This window comes from Protopterus annectens, chromosome 3.part1 (genome assembly GCF_019279795.1).
Source record: "Protopterus annectens isolate FY-2018-M chromosome 3.part1, PAN1.0, whole genome shotgun sequence".
NCBI classification, from domain to species: Eukaryota; Metazoa; Chordata; order Ceratodontiformes; family Protopteridae; genus Protopterus; species Protopterus annectens.
In genome coordinates, this window is record NC_056732.1 from 1,433,860,460 (window position 1) to 1,433,878,544 (window position 18,085).

Consider the following 18,085-nt stretch of genomic DNA (forward strand, 5'->3'; position numbering starts at 1 on the left):
GAAATATAGAATACTCATGGTTTTATTGTACTTTTGCATTATGAATTTAATTTGCTACATGGATATACCCATTCTTTTTTTTTTGTACATTAAAAGTGGAGATGTGGATGCTTAAAACAAAACTGTATAGAATGACAGGGTCCAGCTGACACCTGCTGACTAAAGGAAACATTATGATGTTTATTATTTTGTATGAGTTACCTGCTGCAGAGATGTAACTAAAATGTTCTATTTTGTACTCAGACTGTAATTTTTCTGCCCCAACCCATTTAGCATTTCAAAAGATGGACAACTCTCTTCAGTATGTTGTTCCCAATTAGTTAAAATGTATGCACAATTTTCAGCTGTTCTATTAAACAAACTGTTTAACAAGCTATATACCTGTTGTTTGGTACACTAATTTAAAATGTTCTAGACATATTATAACCTGAACAGATTCATCCTTAATATGTTGTATCAATATCAGTTTTATGTATAATTTAGATAAAATTGTGTCAATGTCAAAATACATAATACTATGTTATTTGTTTAAAATGTTTTATTTTAATATTGCAAATGCTGCTTTAATAATGTCATTATATTAAAGTTACTTATAAAAAATTTCCATTTGAATAAACAGGGAGAACAGTTTTGTATGTTCATATACCAGCAGCATTAGTACAAAGCATGTGGCAGCATTTATTTTGTTTTATATTTATTTTATTGTGTAAAATTACTATACTGTCTGGTTTATATGTTGTGTAAAATCACAGCTAAATGATTTATAAGAATCATTTTGTAGTAAGACTTCTTCACAGTTTGATATGCATTTTACTATATATTTATTTAAAAGTGTGTTTCAGTATTATAAAGAATGCCTGAAAATTTAAATTCCTTCTCCACCAGAATAAATTGCAAGCTCATCAAGAACAGGAAGGACAATGCCCAAGATTTCTGCAAAACAGAAAGATGCTCTGGAGTTATTCCATTGGCTGGGGACTCCTACATTTATTCATAAAAACATATAAAAACTAGGACTGTCTGAAGCCTAATGTTAATCTGTGAACTTTTGACCAACAAATTAATTCATACCCTGTGGTGCCTTACTTTTTCAAATTTGTGCTAACTGAATTTTTGAGATTCTTTATAGGTTCTTGATGTTAAATCCCATTCTTAACCAAAGAATGATTTTTACCTATTTGTCTGATTACTGGCTTTTCTTAATCATGCTTATACCTCCATAATGGTAGTGGCTGAAAATGGTGAGTTGACCAGCCAACTTATCTGTTTTTCGAGTTTTAATAAATAAAAAGAAAGTTTTCACCATTTGTAGTTGGGCTTTAAGATGATTCTTTGATGAGCTATGCAATTTGAAATCATCCACAAAAGTATATGAGATATCTTTGAGCAATGCTGTTTTCTGGTAGTTAAGCTATAACCATAGCCTAGTCCATTAAGTAAACAGCTTAATGGGTTAAGAGCAAGACAAAACAGCAGTGATTACAAAGAATCACCCCCTTTGAATTTCTATTCCTAGAATAATAATTGACCCTTTATTGTGAATCAGCTGCATAGCTTCATACTAGGCTAACTGCCCTTAGGGGGCATTTTAAGCCTAGCCAACTATCCCATGTGAGAATCAAACCCTGCACCTTGTGTCTGTAAGGTAAACACCTTAACCATTATGCCAACTTCCCACCACATGCAAGGTGGCTTTCCACTGTTTCATAGTCACTGCAAGGCTATTAATCATTGAAGAGTATATCTTATGCATCTATAACCATTCCATAATCCATGAATATGGGGTCTGTCAAATGTTTTGTTGTCATCGGTCCATACCAACTTTCTACATGTCTTTATTATGGTTTTGTTTAACCATTGAGCTTTTGTTCTATATGACTTTATTTTATGTTCTTTTTGTTCTAGTGCTATAATTAATTTTATTCATAAATGGCTGTAAATTGTGCATTAATTCCAGCATATAATGTATATATTGTCAGAAGGCTAGTTATTGATCTATAGTTCTTAAGATGGCTTGCTGGCTCTCTCTCTCTCTTAAGGAGGAGTATGCTTTACCTGTTCTTAACCAAGACGGTAAATGTGTAGGATGTGCATATAAGTATTATTATTCAGGTCTAAATCTTTTAATAAATATTTTAACATCTAAATTAGGTACTGCATCTGAAACTGGGATTTTCCATGTATGAACATTTCTTAATTTTGTCTCACTTTCCCTGGCCATAACTTAATTCCATTTCATATCCTCTACATTAGAGCTCCTTACTTTTTATTTTAATTTTTCTGTCTATTCAGCATCTTTGTTATCTCCAATAAAATCTGTATAAATGTTTCTCCAAACTGTACCAATTTTCTTCCTTTTTAGATGGTGTTACTATAACTTTCACTTTGCTTCCCAGTTCTCTATAAAATCTCTTTGGGTTATCAGTGAATTGCTTGCTTTGTGCTTTTTCTTTATTCTTGGCTGTTGCTTTTACCACATCTGTCTTTCTAAGAATTTTTCATGATCTGTTCCCTTTTATGTGTTCTTCCAAGAGTGATTCTTCTTGTCTTACTTGCTTTAGAGTTATCTGTATTTGGTGCTTTCATGGTGACATTCTACCTGTTCCCTACCTTTCCATTGTTACTCTACGTTTTTGTAGTTATTAGTTTAGTTAAACAGTAGTGTATTCTATTTATTTATGTTACATCACATGACTTTCTCTTAATAAACCCATTTACTGCGGTTCATCTGTTTTACCAGTCTTCTAACATTTTGGGCCGTATTCACTTTCTGTAATCTATTTCTTTCATCTTTCTTAATATCTTAATATATCTTGTCTGTCTCTAGTAAATCAAACAGGTCTTCCCTTAAACCATTCTCTTCCTGAAGGACAGTATCTTCTTTGATGTCTTTTTCCGGCTCTTCCCTTGCTGTGCAGTTCTAACTGTACTTTCAAGAAAGTTTTCTACAGAAGGTTCCAGAACATTTCCCTGTGGCATATCATCTTTAGGTGCATCCTACTTCATCTGCTGTGCCTCTGTTAGGTGACTCATAGGCCCACCATGTTGCCAAATTGCCTGTGTCTGCTTTTCTACAATAAATCCATCACATTGCAGTTTGTCTATCACTTTGATTTCTGTTTACTTTATTTGTACCTTGTTAAACTTTTTATTAATTACATTCCATAGCTGTTGTCTTATTTTTTATTGCAAAATTTACTGTATCCAGGTGATTTTGCTTGTATTTCTCTTCAAATATCTGTGGAGCTGCATTTTTAATATTGATTAGCCTGTTTTCATCTTCTTTGTATACATATCACATCATATCAGATGTATTTTCTTTCTCTTGTCTATTTTTATTTTTTTATAACTTTGAATAACCTCTGGGGGGTTATTTGTGTGCTTTATCTTGTGTGTGTGTGTGTGTGTGTGTGTGTGTGTGTGTGTGTGTGTGTGTGTGTGTGTGTGTGTTTAGGTTATATCACTCTGTCACTTCTTTTTCCAGGTGGTCTAATATTTCTTCATCTAGGTAATGTTTGGTCTGATCTGCTGCATTAATTATCTTAATTTATTTATACCTTTTATTAGCTTTTCTTCTTTGGGTGTTTTTCTTTCTCACTCTTGTTACATATTCTTGTGTGGAAATTCTGGAGTTGCTGCATAATAGTAACAAAACATAATCTCTTTCTTTGCATCAACAGTTCATTTTATTGTTTCTTTGCCTTTCGGATTTTTTTTTTGTTTTTTTGTGGACTACTTCTTCCTTCTACCACAGGGGGAGCCGACATTCTCACCCTCAAGCTGGCCTTGCCTTGTGGTAGGAATGTTCCCATGTTCTGAAGATACCATGCTGCCTTTTTTCCAGTCCAGACATCAGTGAGTGCACTAGCAGTGGATACTTTTTTATCCTGGATTCAGTGCACCCGTTCGTCATTTTTATTTTTTGACCTACCTTTCTGAATAATATTTAAAATACAGTCTATATATCAACATTGTCATGGTACGAATTTGCAAAATCAGAGTCTTCTACATGAAGGTCTTCACCAAGACTTGAGAGAGAATTCTATTCCAGCAGTACTACTGTCCTTCTCTTGCTGATTCCATCTCTCCATCCAGGCCTTCAGTGTGACATCACTAAACCACACTCTTGTCTTGAGCTATGAATCTATGACCATTTTCTTGTGCCGCTATGCAGTGAACGATGGGCTTAAATTAGTGTCTGTCTTTGATGTCAGATGCCAAAAGTCAGTCCTGACCCACCCTACCCCAACCTAATCCATTAGTTTTCTTATTATCTGATTAAAAGAGAACACTATATACACTAAAAGGGGACTAGCACCTACCACTGGAGCAAGAGCTGGGGCTTGAGTGCTGGTGAGTGTCTGGTAGCTGGACCACAAAGGTAGTCTGACTAGGTTTAGCCAAAGATGGCTATGTGGAGATATCTTGTGGGCTCACTACCTGTAAAGTTAAGGGTATAATGACAATCACAGCAAGACAGACAAGCAGGACAGATTCAAACAACCGAGACCCAGGCAGTGGAACTTGATGTTAAGGAACTGGAACATCCTCACTGATGGGAAAAGAGCTTGAGCTGGTGCAAAAAGCAGAAAAATATAAGTTAGAGACAATAAGACTGACCTGTATGTACATCTCAGTGTCTGGAAGCAGACTTATTGGTCACTTAGATGTGGTATCTCTCCTGCTTTAGAGATAGTACTTGTCAGAGTCTCTAAACAAGTAAGAAGATACTCACAAGTCCCCAGCTGAGAAACACATTGATGGAATTTATCCTGGCAGATAAGAAGATTGTTTTAATGCAGCAGAACAAAAAACACTGACAGTTGTTTGTGGCTATGCACCAAACAGTTGTACAGAATATTCAGAATCTTTGTAAATTTTGGTGAGGAGCTCAAAAACATGGTGCCTACCTAATCTGTTGTCTTACTGAGTGTCTTCAGTCTTAAGTAGATTTACACATATTCAGCAATGCAGCACTAGTCAAGTCTTGAGTTAGCAAAATGAACTAATTAACTATTACAACCATCAGCAACAGAAGCAAAACCACAACAAAGTGTTTTAATGCACACACTCATGACTCTAAATATATTTAACATAAACTATAATAAGATTACATTCTCACCTGTCCCAACCTCCACAATAAGAAAATACCTCTCAAAGCTTAAACCCACTACTCTTGCAGCAGATGGCATTCCTGCTCATTGCCTAAAACTGGCTGCAGACTCCCTTTCCTACCCAGTGTCAATCATAATCAACCACTCCATACATTATCCCTCAACTATGGAAAATCTCTTACATTATTCCCCTTCATAAGGGTGGGAATTCCTATGACTTCTCTAACTATCACCCCATAGCCATTTCTCTCCCCTTTTATCAAAAATACTTGAGAAATGCATACACTCCCAGGTCATGCATTTCTTAGACTCTAACAACCTCTTCTCCATTACACAACATGGCTTCCGCCCACACCATAGCACAACCTCAGTCATTCTCTCCTTCACAAACCTGGTTAACCAACATAGAAATAACAACAGGTTTGTATCTGCTATATTCCTTGACCTATCTAAGGCATCTGACATGGTTTCCCACACCATACTAATAGATACTCTTACCTCTTTATCCTTTGCCCCTGACACTCATGCATGGTTTAAAAATTATCTATCTGACTATCAACAAGCTGTCCAGTGGCAAGGAGTCCTATCATCTTTAGTCCCAACTTCAATTGGTGTACCTCAGGGCTCCATACTGGGACCATTCCTCTTCTCTGTCTTTACCAATAACCTGCATACCTCTACCCTCCAGGCCTCACTCATACAGTATACAGACGACTCCACCCTGATCTGCTCTGCCCCAACTCTTACCACCCTACAACATCTTGCCCAAGAATCTTTCAGCTCAGTGAAAAAGTGGCTCACAGATATTCAACTTATACTAAATCCCAGCAAAACAAAACTACTTTTATTTACCCCAAACAAATCAAAAACCACTCTACTCTCCTTCTCCAGCCTCTCCAATAATGGAACTGTCATCTCACCCTCTCTTCACACCAAACTGCTGGGTGTCGAAATAGACAACAACTTATACTTCGATATCCATATCTCCCAGACTATTAAAAGGTACACAAAACATGGGGTCCCTATACAGAAAAAAACACTTTCTATCAGATCAAGCATGGGTCACCCTAGCTCAAACCCACCTTCTTTCCACACTAATGTATGCAGCGCCTATTCTTACCTATGTTAGAAAAACTGATCTGGATAAACTTGAGTCATGCTATAACAGCATTGCCAGGTTTGCAAAAAAATTCCCTCTTTAGAACACACCATTGTATACCTCTTAGGCAACTTCAGTGGCTTGAACTCCCACAGTTATTAACCTGTCACCAACTAGTCATAGCCTATAACATCCTAAAATATCCTGACAGTACTCCAGCTCTAAAGGAACTAATAAGTAACTACATAACAAATCGATCACTCCTCTCTATCTCCACAGCCAATAACACAGCAGGTAAAGCTCTATTTTCTCACAGTATAGCAAAACATTGGAACAATCTCCCTCCCTCAGTAACTGCAGCGTCAAACACCAGACAATTCAAGCACTCCCTTAAGGCCCATCTTATTAGTTCTTGGCTATGTCCATGTGTCACATAAGAGTAATAAGCACTACCTAGATCTTATCCATTACTTCCAATTACATAGGCCATCAAAAACATGAAAGTAACAAACATATTCTCTCTGCATACAGTAATGTTGTATTGATCTTTGCCTGGATAATTTTGTATCATTAACTTATTTGTCTACTGCTAAAAATGTGGATATGATTTTCTTTGTGTACTGAAGTTCAAATACAAAGTTCTATGACTATTTTATATACTCTGTATAATTATCTCTAATTCACTGTATTAATTAATTTGGAGCTTTTCACACCGGGCCTTCGCTGTAAATGGACCTCGTCCAGTCGGACCATCCCAGTTAACAAATGTAAAATAAAAAAAATAAAATAAAAAATAATTGGGTCAGAGGATTCCTTGTACGTCAAAAACAACTTAGCAGTCTGTAAGAAACTGAGTATAGTGACAGGGCTTTGAGTAGTCCATGTTTAGGCTTCTATCCTTTTAGTAAAGTATCTCTGTGGGCATTCCAGTTGTTGCATATATCAGGACAAATATATGCCAAAGGGGACATTATACTCAATCATTGACCTAATGAAGGCTGAGTAAAAGGGGACAATCTCGTCCCTAGCTCTAGGACTGCCTAGCTGGAGTCTTTCCTTATCTCTAGCTTCTTCTCAACTATATGTCTCATGGCAAATATCTGATCAGTTGTGCTGCACCCTGATCTAAATCCAAACTATTCATCTGCCATCTTACTTCTACTACATTGCATGTTCATTTATCAATCACCCTGTCCTATACTTTCGTGCAGTGTGACAAGAGTTAGAGTTTGATACCTCTATACTTGCCACAGCCGTGAATGTCCCTTTCGGCTTGTACACCCGGACCAGACTGCTTATTCTCTAGTTATCTGGTTACAACTTTCTCTTCATAATGCTGTACTCTCTGGAGTCATTTTTCCTCTAACTCACCCATCATCTTGATAGCATCTGCCATGACCTCATCTGAGACTGCTACTTTCTCTGACCTCATTTTCCTTAGTGCTGTTCTTACTTCTCCTATAGTCGGGATCTTCCTCTTTCATCATAGGATGGGTCTGGGGCAGTACAGCTTCTGTGAGTTTTTTTTTCATTCAGAAGCTAGAGGAAGTTCTCCTTCCATCTGCCTTTGGTTTCCTGTGGAATGGTGAGCAGGTTGTTGCTGGCAACCTTTATGAAAACTGTCTGATGACTATCTTCTCTATCTTTCTGTCTTTGACTTGCAACTTGATAAGAGTTTCTCTGAGTCATCTACCAAGTTACTTTTCAAAAACTGTTAAAGTGCAACTGTCTTAGCCTCTTTGCTAGCTAATCAGTATTCTTTCTTATCCTGGTCCATCTTTTGAATCTCCCACTTTTTACTACACTGTTTTTTTTTCCTGCTAACATCTAGGAAGTCTGCATTCTTGCATATATACCCAAAACACCATAATCTGTTCTTATTGTCTTATTCTATCTCTAATTTTATATATATATATATATATATATATATATATATATATATATATATATATATATATATATATATGGGTCCACTTTGTAAATTCAAAATACTGAAATCTCGAATTTCAATATTTCGAACTTACAAAGCCACGGACTCAGAATTACGAAACTGGCAGAAGCGCAAAATTCAAAATACTGAAGCACTGATATTTTGAATTTCTGCTTCCAGTGGTGTGGTATTTGGATGTTTTGGTTTAGTTTTGGTAGGTTTGTGTGTAAGTATGTTGGTTAGGGGTTTAGTGTGTGTAAGTGTGTGTTGTGACTGTTAAGTGTGTGTTTGAGGGACTGTAAGATGTGTGTGTGTGAGTTTCATTTGTGTTTTTGTTTGTGTGATCTCGGAGTAAGAAGATGTAAGTAGGGGGTGTGGGGGGGCCTCCTGCTTATATGTAGTTTAGATGTATTTGTTTGTAAGGGGGAGTTTTGTGTATGTTTATGTGTGTACTGCATGTGTAACGTAGGTGCAGGATTTTGAATTTCACGGTTGTGTATTTTCGAATTTATGAGTTGTGGTTGGGTTTTGGGCTTTGTGGTTTCAAAATACTGAAATTCGAGATTTATATATATACATATATATATATATATATATATATATATATATATATATATATATATATATATATATGTGTGTGTGTGTGTGTGTGTGTGTGTGTGTGTATAAGAGTAAGAATGTTTAGTCAAATGATATTTCATTGAAAATAAAGGAGTAAATCTGAATTCTCCAAACCTCCTTGCAAAAACAAAAATCCTTGAAACATACACATGGGTGGGGTTTTGCCACCTATACCCCTCCTCAAGTGACCACTTCTACTCTCAAGCACAAAGTATAACATTTAGCAATTCATACTTGATCAAGCATGCTTTTTAAATATATATCACACACACACACACACACACACACACACACACACACACACACACACACACACACACACACACACACACACATATATATATATGAGATTATAGGTCCTTTGTTGAGCTCTCACTTCCCTGTACATTGAAAACGCACTTTAATTATATCACCTGTGCAGTACATCAAAAATAAATAAAAAACATTTTGCAGTAATTATTAACCATGCTGCACTTACTCTGTTACATCATCCATCTATGGATGCTCATGGCTGCAGATGAACTGCACAGGCCATTGCCCCTCCTGAGAAGTTGAATTTTGCCTATCACAGGCACTGTCATCTTTCTTGCATGACCCAGTGAAAGGGCCTCCTAAACCATCAGAGATGGCATACCTTGTAGCTGCATCAGAACACACAGTCTGCCATGCTACCAATCTATCACTGATACTGATGGAGAATGAAGGTATGGCCTCTCCCAAGGATCATGTGATAAGCCAGACTGTTTTTATTATATAGATACAGATAAAATATTGTGAATACTATACATAGATCGACATTATAGTTGCCTGTGCATAATTTTTGACAGGAGTGTTTTATGTATTTTAATTTTTGATAAAAGGTAATTTGTGTCTGCGTTTTCTTTTGCATTTGGTTTGCTAAACAGATTTCACAGTTTGTTGTACTCCTGCTTGAATTAACCATGCACACATATGAACTTAGGTGTTTCCTACTTAATGGATACCATTTGGTGCTCAGTGTGTCTTCCATTTTCTCTACTGCGATAAACATGGTCCCATCCATGAGCTATGCTTCCTGCTATACGTGCACCATTATGCACATAGTGGCACTGCTGTGATCCATCTGTAGTGTGTCTCAGTAGCAGCATGGTCTGCCTATGCACATATGCCACTCTAGGATGCCATGTATGAATACTTGCATGGCAGCTTTATATACACCACAGCAATGTTCAGAAAATATGTATTACTGTCTGTGGTATACCATATACTATGTTGTAAGTATTGTTTCATTGTATGCCACTGAGTACTGTTTATGAATCCAAGGGAGAAAAAAATACAAGAACACGAACACACATTAGCACTAAATCTTTTTAAAACAATAAAAATGCAGGCAAACATGCTGGGCAAGTCCTGTCTTCATTGTCAATAGGTTTGAAATAAGTGAATTGTTTTAAGCTGCACTGAATGGCAGAATTACATTTATGAAGTCATTCAGCCTAGCTGGTCTGTTGGCTGGCTTGGGTATTGAATCTTTTGTTTTAATCACTTATTCCTATTTCCATCATTAATAGCCGATTGCCTGTTTGACCTTGTGTACAACAAACAAAGTACATGGGTTTTGATTTCTTGACCCTATTTTGGAACCATTTGTAGTAGACACAGTGCATGTTTTAGTATAAATGTTATCTCTTTTCAGCTATTAAATATGTCTTAGTTTTGCTCATGATTGTAACTTAGAAAATGCTGCAAATCTTATGTGAATATTTAATAAGCAGTCACACAATCAGCATTTTTTTCTTCTTGTTCTATTTTACAATTTAATAGCCCAAATGAAAGTCTGGCTTAGGAGCAAGTCATGTTTATATATATATATATATATATATATATATATATATAGAGAGAGAGAGAGAGAGAGAGAGAGTTAGTTAGAGAGAGAGAGAGAGAGAAAGAGAGAGATTAGATAGATACTGTAGATAGATATAGATAGATATAATACATACACACACACACATATATATATATATATATATATATATATATATATATATATATATATATATATATATATATATAAACATTCCACAGAAAAATCATTTCACTGATACTCGGGCTTTCGCATATACTTATTCTACTGTGAAAAAGACAACTTATGAAGTTATGCTTTAAGTTCATAGGTGTAGCTAGGCATACACCATGCACAACATTGTGTACAAATTAATTTTGAAGTGGCAACATCTCTAACAACCCAGTGTGCTAAAGACTGCACTTTCAAATGCATAATAAAAGGGTACATATTGCCAGAAAAGGAGATATCCATGCCTTCTCTAAGCAATTTATGTATTACTAGCTATACAATTAAAGTTTTCTTGTAAGAGTATATTGGATATGTTCTGTATATGTTTTAATAACACTTAAAGTCATCTGTCGAAGCTTGGTATCCAACTCCTGACATTTCGGGCTAGAGGCTTGAATGGGCTGGTAGTAATGAGTATCTCATCTCTTGCTCATTTTCTCTTTCTCTCCATCTCTCACTCACTCAGATTTATTCACACACTTTATCTCTCTCTCTCCTTCTTTGTATATATAAATGTAAGTTTGTTTTTATGATTACACAAATAGCTATATGTACACTTAGCAAAGTAGTTTGAATGTTAAGGCAGTAAACATGCATACCACTCCACAAGGGGGGATCCACCTTGGATCCTGGGAACCACCCCATCAGTCTGATGAGCCTGATCTGCAAGGCCATGGAACATATTATCATGAAACTTATAAACAAAGACATTGGCAACCTTCAAACACTAAACCCCTCCCAGTTTGGGTTCGTGAAGGGCTGATCTTGTCTCCTGAATCTGATTGACTTCTTCGAATCAGTCTCCAGAACTGTAGACGTGGGTAAGGCAGTCCACACAGCCTATCTGGACCTCGCCAAGGCCTTCATCACCATCCCCCACTCTGGAATCATAGATAAACTTACTAAGCTGGACATAAATTCCTACGTCACTCGATGGGTTGCCATCAGGCTTACTGACAGAACCCAGACTGTAAAAGTAGCCGACTCCAAATCCAGATCCAGATAAGTGACAAGTGGAGTACCTCAGGGTTCAGTCCTGGGACCACTCTTGTTTGGCATCTACTTCTATGAAGTACAGGCCAACACTAAGGGACTCTGGCTAACAAAGTTTGCAGATGACTGCAAACTGGGAGCCATTATTGAATCCCCAAATGATGTGGATATTCTACAAAAGGGCCTTACAGAAACAGATGCTTGGTGCCAGAACCATGGGCTCAAGCTTAATGCCATGAAATCTATAGTTACCCCTTTGGGAAAAACCATGCACCCATGAATTACCACATAGGTGGCAGTTCATAGGTTCATAGGTTGGTACTAGGTTATCAGCCCTAGGGCCTATACAAGCCTAGCCATAACAATTCCCTGGTTATTTCTTCCCACACTATTTACTTCCCTGGACCCCTGTCTAGCAGGGCGACTGACATGATCCCCGGAATGAATTTCCTTTCTCCCATCCAATCGTCAAGGTTCCTTTTGAAGAGGGCCAAAGAGGCACTCTGCTTGACAGTACACTAAACACCAAAAGTGGGATGAGAGACTTAGGGACACAGGTGGACAGTGGTCTCACCTTCGATAACCACATCGCCACAACATTCAGGAAATCCTTCTATGTGGCACACCTCATCACTAAGGGCTTTTCATCCAGAAAAAAGGAGGTCATTGTCCCACTGTACTCATTCCTCATTAGACCCATTATAGAGTACAACGCCCCGTTTGGTATTTACCTCACAAGACATCTGCAACAGCTGGAAAGACCACAGAAATACCTCACTAAAAGAATCACAGGCCTAAAGCAGATGCCCTATGCTGACCTTCTAAAAAAGTTCCAGCTATATTCTGTGGCATATCGTCTACTCAGAGGCGATCTCTGCTTAACATACAAGGCCATGTCAAACCCTGAGCTGCTGGACATGCTCCACTTAAAGAAATCCCAATCCCTTAGAGCCACATGCTCCAGGGATCTAAACCTTGTCATCACAATGAACAAAACTAAACATGCTGGGGGGATAGGTTCCTGACCCAGAGACTCCCCATACTCTGGAATAGACTGCCCATACATGTCAAGTAGAGTGCCTCCTTGGCCCTCTTCAAAAAGAACCTTGACAATGGGATGGGAGATAGGAAATTCACCCCGGGGATCACGTCAGTCACCCTGCTACACAGGGGTCCAGGGAAGTAAATATTGCGGGAAGAAATATCCAGGGAATTGTTATGGCTAGGCTTGTATTGGCCCTAGGGCCAATAGCCTAGTACCAACCTATGAACCTATGAACCTATAAAGAAGATATTTTAATTAATTAATATGATTCATATCTATTTACAATGGATTTCACTTAAAAAAAATTCCTAACACTGAATGTTTGACAGAGTCTCAATGTGGAACTTTGAGGAACTTCGAGGAACGTGAAATTTTTAAGACCCCAAATGAGGTACATTCTTGGTAATGAGGTACACTTGAGAGGTATGGTGCCAAAATAAGAGCTCACATTGCAGAATTTGAGCTGCTTCTCTAGTTTCATATCATGTTAATGAATTTTAGATATATAATGTTTGTTTGATGCAACTATTAGAGGAAACATAGGAATATTTTTGTCTTCAGATCTCAGCATATTTGCATTTTTTGTGTTTTCTGTAGAACACAACTGCCTAAACAAGAACCACCCTGCATAAAGAAGGGCAGGTGATAAACCTATTCAGAATTATATCATAAACTGTATTCCACAGAAACCATCCTTTGCCACCTTGCAAAGGCATACTTGCATTAGTATGAGGTTATATTACTGTTGTACTAATTAATTCCAACAGCATTCTTGCTCATTGCATGCCAATTACTAAGGTGCCTGAGAATTCATTCTTCCTCAAACCATGCAAATATTTTGCCAGCAACTATTGTCAGAGCTCCTGTAAAATGCCCCATGCACTTCTGACAGCAGGTGGCAGCATACTCTTCTATCAAAATGTTTGGTCAGCAGCTATTGTCACAGCACTTTTAAAGTGAAGCATACCCTTCAGACAGCAGGTGGCAGCATAGCAGTGTAAGCTTCTATCTTCTCTGTATACTGTATGCAAAAGCTGCTTGGTTCTGCCTTCACTCCAGTTCTCTCTTACTATATTACAAAACACAGGTTAGAATAGAGCCTTTACACATTGATGTCCAGCTTCTACACCAGCAGAGCAGTTTGATTTTTTTTTTTTTAATTAAGAATTTTCTTTTTTTCTGGTTTGATACAGAACTATTCCTATACATCACAATTTTTATGATCGTGTTCACCACTTTCCCAAAACTCAGGACTCAGCAGTCAAGTAGCTTACCACACCACTTTCCAAGGACTGTATTTAGTTGCTGCTAATGTAGTGCAGACCAGATTTTTTTCCCACTCACTTGTAGGTTGTTTCAACTGATTCAGGCCTAAAATAATATAAATATATTTCCATAGATAGCTGCATCTATCTAACATTCTCCTTTTATGAATGCAGGATAATGAGATGCCCCTGTATGAAAGAAAGATAAGTGACATAGGCTACAACACTGCATTCCACCTACACTGATCTCAGATGGCATGGTGGTTTAGTGCTTAGTGCTACTGCTGCCTCTAAACACCAAGAGCAGAATCTGAGCCTGGCATCTGAATGCAGACAGCATGCTTTCTCTGTCTCTACATGTTTCTTTGAAGACTTCTGGCTTCATCCCAAGATGCATTTAAGTAGATTTGCTACTCAGCAACACATAAATATCCTTTTGTTTGTACTGTGGGACTTACTTGATTAGTCAAATGAAATTTATAAGGTCATCACCACATAGCCCACTGATGGGTCTTTATCCTATACTGCCTTCCATTGGAGGTTTAAATTGCTAGGCTGCTAAATGAATCAAAATGCTGCATTTTGTGTATATAATAGCATGACTTGAAAACACACACATAGTAAGTACATGCTCTGTTCCAAAATATTTTCTTTCTACTTATATCCAAACTTTTTATTTAATTGTAAACAATGCTGATTTAATTTGTATAAAGGTTCTATAGTAAGCATAAAAGTGTATAAATATTTGTAACTGTTTATATTATTTTCACCACAGTATAAATGGTGTTTTCATTTTGTATCAATCACTGTAATACCAATATCAACAAATGTTAATATAAGCAGTATCAACATTTTGTATTTGTCACTGTAATATAAATAATATTAGCAGTGTAGTATCAACAAGAACAATAGTGTTTGCATTATGATGGTGTGTCACAAGGGAAAATCAGCTTTATTTAAAAATGCTGGGCAAGTTATAATGTGCTAGGCTTTCTTTTTGCCAAGACATTCTCTTTCAAGAATAAAGGTGCTGAAAAGAAATGTCATCTGGTTTGCAGCACTCAATCAAAAATGCAGAAAATAAAAGAATAGCTCCACATCTGTAGTCAAAGTTTATCCTTACTTCTATTAACAGCTTTGATCCTTGCATAACCATTTTACGAGTAACTACAACAGATCAGGGTGCAGTTTAGAAATATATTATATACTAAAAGCTAATGCACTAATTACGGATAACAGTTGTTTTCCTAACATCTGACCTCTGAAGTCACAATCCCACAGATATGTTTCAGATCATAAACATTACTTCATCTTTATATCTGTAAAATACTTTTCTTATACACTATTATAATTACTTTCTTCCAGAATTCTGCAAAGTTCCCAAGATACAGTACAATTTGGATGAAGGACTGTGTGCTTCTTTTTCAGAAATGAACAGAGCAGCACAGTAGTTTATATCTTGTTTACTAAAGTCCTGTACTGTTCCAGCCTATAAAAAATACACTGAATAATGATTCTCACAAGTATCAATAGATGTTTTGGCTGTTTTTACCATGGTAAGTACAAAAAAGTGGCAATGTTGTTCAAAGGCAATTAAATATAAAAACAGTTTTAGACAAAAAATCTAGCAAGATGAGTAGAAAATAAGGAATTACCCCCAAATGTCTACAGAAGTACAATCCTGCTTGGTAAGGTTAGTAGTAGTGCATTAGTCACATATTATGCCAGTAGAGTTGTGGAAATTAAACTCAAGTCTTCCAGACATAGTTCATTACCTAAACATGTTACACTTTACTCGTAAATTAAGCTAGACTGTATATCTCTTTCCAATGCTAAAGCCGAAACTCTCGGCTTTCTAATACCTGTTAAAGAATAAAACAATATATGGTTTCATTTTTTTATTTTCTACAGTGTAGCTTCATGAAGATTATTCTGTAAAGCATCTGTTTAAGCTTTTTGCAGAATATCTTCAATGACTTCAGCACAGCTTAGTGTCCTACCTGCAAGTACTTAACTAAACAAGAAAAGGGAAAAAACACTGTTACATTTTCATTATTTCAGGTGTTACTGCCAGTCAAAGAATAATAAAATACTAGGTTATGAATGGCAACCAAGAGTTATAACATTATTTTTAGAATAAATAGAAATAGTCTGCACAGGCTCCGCCATGCAGGATTAATTATAGACAGTGGGAAGTTACATATCTGTATACGTGTTCAACAACTCACCCTATCCTGCTGCTCTGTCTGTGTGACTGTACCTTTACTAATTGTACTGAATTGACTGAATTGAGATTGCAGTGACTACCTGTGCATATCTGTAGTCAACAACTTCCACTGACCAGAATACATTGAGTTAGCTGCACAGTGCATATCTGTATAGCTGTGCTGAACAGCTCCCCCTGACCTGAATACGTTGAGTTAACTGCACACTGCATGTCTGTATAGCTGTGCTGAACAGCTCCCCCTGACTTGAATACATTGAGTTAGCTGCACAGTGCATGTCTGTATAGCTGTGCTGAACAGCTCCCCCTGACATGAATACGTTGAGTTAGATGCACAGTGTATGCCTGTATTGCTGTGCTGAACAGCGCCCCCCGTCCTGAATACACTGAGTTAGCTGCACAGTGCATGTCTGTATAGCTGTGTTGAACAGCTCCCCCTGACCTAAATACATTGAGTTAGCTGCACAGTGCGTGTCTGTATAGCTGTGTTGAACAGCTCCCCCTGACCTAAATACATTGAGTAAACTGCAGAGTGTATGTCTGTATAGCTGTGTTGAACAGCTCCCCCTGTACTCCCATTCTGCCTGGGCAGCCATCCATTTATAAACTGTAGTGAATATGCTGAATACCTGTACTCAGTATACTACCCTGTCCTGTCATTATGGTCATGTGACCACCCTTTATTATTTGTATTGAATATACTGAATTAGGCAAGCAGTACATATCTATGTTTCTGCCCTCAGCAGTTCACCTGTCCTGTCATTCTCTTCATGCAGCCATCCATTTATTAATTGCACTGAATAAGCTGAATTAGGTGTCAAGGATATCTGCATATTGCAGCTCACCCTTTCTTGCCATTCTGTTCATGTGTCAGTCCCTTAATTAATTGTACTGAATACATTGAATAAGGTAGTTGTGCATTCCTGAGTTTTATATTTAGCCTGACACTGAGTTTTCTGCTTTGGGAAGGTGGCCTAATGGTTAAGGTGTTTCCCTTACAAACACAAGGTGCAGGGTTTGAGTCTCATAAGGGATAATTGGCTAGGCTTACAATGGCTCGCAAGGGCAGTTAGCCTAGTATGAGCCTGTTTTATTGCTATAAACAGACTATACCAGGTACATGCATAACTTTCCTTTTACCCTTTACCCCCCCCCCCATTAATATGCCCAAGTAGATTATCAAGAAGACCGACCTAGGTTTTTCTTCCTTTGTATAGGGTTAGTTGAACAATCTGAGTTAGGTTCTTTGACTTTTTATTGAAGAATGCCATTGTATTTTATAGGTTCATAGGACGATACTAGGCTATTGGCCGGAGGCCCTTATAACCCTTGCCAAGAATGTCACCCATGTTCCCACAAAGTCAGCACCTGTTTTTCCTATCCAGTCATCCAGGTTCCTCTTAAAAGAGGGCTAGTGAGGTACGCTTCTTGACATGGAGAGGAAGTCTATTCCACAGATGGGGGAGTCATTAGGACACAAATCTATCCCGCTATCAGATTCTATTTTAATGTCACAGACCAGGTTGAGGCCTTCTGTGTGGGTTGTATGAGTGGAGTTTGATTTACAGATATGCAGCAACTCCATCAAGGCTGAGTCTGAGACGGCTTTGTATGCCAGACACAGGTCACCTCTGGTCACCTCTGAGCAGTCTGTACAAGACTCAGCAGAGGGACAGGGGTTTTAGCCTATCTGTATAGGACAGGTGTTTGAGACTATGGATTTTCCTGGTCAGGAACCTCT